Genomic DNA, 2,572 nt, shown 5'->3' with positions numbered 1-2,572 from the left:
AAGGGATCCCGGCTTCAATGAAAGGGAGGAGAGCCAGAACTGGCTATTTGCTTTGGAGAAGAGGTTTTTTGGGGGAGAAGCAAGTGAGCACCAGGAAACATATTGCTAGGCACCATGACCCCCATGGGTACCACATTGGGGATCCCTGAGTTATGCTATCTTCCCATGAAATTATGGGAATTGTAATTCGGTCAAGGTAGAGAATTCTTACAATTCCTGGATGGCCCAGGGTAGCCTGATCTCATCAGATTTTGGAAACTAAGTAGGGTCAGCCCTGGTTAGTACTTGGATGGGAGATCACCAAGGAAGTCCAGGATTGCTGCACAGAGGCAGGCAATGGCAAACCACCTCTATTCACTTTTTGTCTTGAAAACTCTCCAGGATTACCATAAATCAGCTGTGACTTGACAGCACTTTCAGCCACCAGAGAATTCTCACCACCTTGTCATAGTGAAGTTCCCAGGAGTCTTTATTTGTCAAGGCTGTCCCCAAACATGTCTAAAACCAAAATAAGCCTGAGTCCAAGGGCCACACAGCTAGGGAAGGAAGGAGCCTATGACTCTCTGTTTCCAGACATGTGACAAATGGGTGAAAAAAGACATCAGATTACATTCAGAGCTTCCAATCTACCCAAATTGCAAACCTCATAAACTTCTAGGTTCCTTCGCAGCAGCATTTCTTGGAGGAGGACGGAAGAGCTGGTGTCCTGTACCACGGCTGAAATGTGAAAGAGATTAAGAGAGGGCACACCTGTTGTGGCTGGAAAGTACTATGGTGTCTGTGACAAATGCATATGGGCCAGGCAGCTGGCAAAGGCATCACAAGCCTGACCTCTTCTTGAATCTTAGGTTGCCAAGTCCATGTTAAAGCAGTTGGGAGGAAGAAGATGAACAATAAATGTCTGCATAGGCAGGAAGGAGAAATGTCTCAGTAGGTTTTTGTACAAGTATGTGAGTCACTCCGGTAGGTGGAGGGAGAAATGTGACAGGAGATGGATGATCTTATGAAATCTAGAATACATACTGGAATCCTGCATTTCAGCCTCTGGTTGACACATGTCATTGGTTCTTCGGCTACATTTTTCAGTATATGTGTACCCACCAGAATTGGCATCTTTGGGGCACAACTGAGAAACTGGGAAACAGAGTGCTGAATACAGAGCTGCATTACAGTTGCTTCATGTGAATTTTTAAAAACAAATCCTATGACAATATGTGAACAGTCATCAGGATCCTCCTAGAGCACTCCACGACTATTGAGAATAAGGTTCAATGAATATTTTAGGCATGGCTAGCCTGATCTCGTCAGATCTCAGAAGCTAAACAGGTCAGCCCTGGTTAGTATTTGGATGGGAGACCACCAATGAATACCAGGGTTGCTGTGCAGAGGAAAGCACTGGCAAACCACCTCTGTTAGTCTCTTGCCATGAAAACCCCAAAAGGGGTCGCCATAAATTGGCTGCGACTTGAAGGCACTTTACACATACACACACACACACACACACGAGAACATTAACATTGTTGCTTTCTACGCAGCTGACAGAGACCAAATGCAATGAACCTGATGCCTGACATTTACCCGGGTATTTGTCTCTTCACTGAGTGCAGCCACTAGCATAACTAGCAGTACCCCAAGGAAGCAAAATTGCCACTTATTGCACACATGCATATATGCATGTACTACCCCATAAAAACACCATGATTATTCACAAACTGCCTGTTGAATCAAATTGAGCATGACATAAATAGTGGCTAGACAAGGGAATAAGTGGGGGGGAGAGAATGGCTGATCGCATGGCAATCTTGCAATGAAGTCAAGATGTATTTGATCAACGGCCAGTTTACATTTCCCATACGAGTTTCCTGGACACATGAGCACATGAAGCTGCCTTACAATGAATCAGACCCTTGGTCCATCAAAGTCAGTATTGTCTACTCAGACCGGCAACAGCTCTCTAGGGTCTCAGGCAGAGAGTTCTTTTCACATCACCTACTTGCCTGGTCCCTTTAACTGGAGATGCTGGGGACTGAACCTGGGACACTCTGTATGCCAAGCAGATGCTCTACCACTGAGCCACAGCCCCTCTTCTATCATGCTGCACACAGAAGGCCCATTCAGAATTATGTCAGGCAGTGGGATGAACTGATTTAACCAAAACTTCTTTATCAATTGTCCTGATTCAGCAAAACCATACCGAGATATAGGACTTAGTGCATTCCAGGAGGTGCACACACTTACAAAACACAGTTTGAGCTTACAAAACACAGGTCACAACCCTCTGTCTGCATAAGTGCCACTGAAATCACTGAAAGTCATACTCTGTTCTCAAACTTGTTTGTACAAAAGCTGTACTGAGCTAGGCCAGTAAGATTAGTTTCCTATTACGTGCGCTTAGAGTTGCAGCCTTAGTTCTGATGCCAGTTAAAGTAGGATCTCTCAGTGTTGCAACAAAAATACCCACCTAGATCCACACTTCACTGGATCTGTGTACATTAAGAGTTCTGCAGAGCTCTTGTAAAATAATAAAAAATAACAATGACATTTACAAAACGCATGACATTTACAAAGGTTG

Source organism: Euleptes europaea, chromosome 9 (genome assembly GCF_029931775.1).
Source record: "Euleptes europaea isolate rEulEur1 chromosome 9, rEulEur1.hap1, whole genome shotgun sequence".
Lineage (NCBI taxonomy): Eukaryota > Metazoa > Chordata > Lepidosauria > Squamata > Sphaerodactylidae > Euleptes > Euleptes europaea.
The sequence above is the reverse complement of the archived record's forward strand: the minus strand, read 5'-3'. Positions refer to the sequence as shown.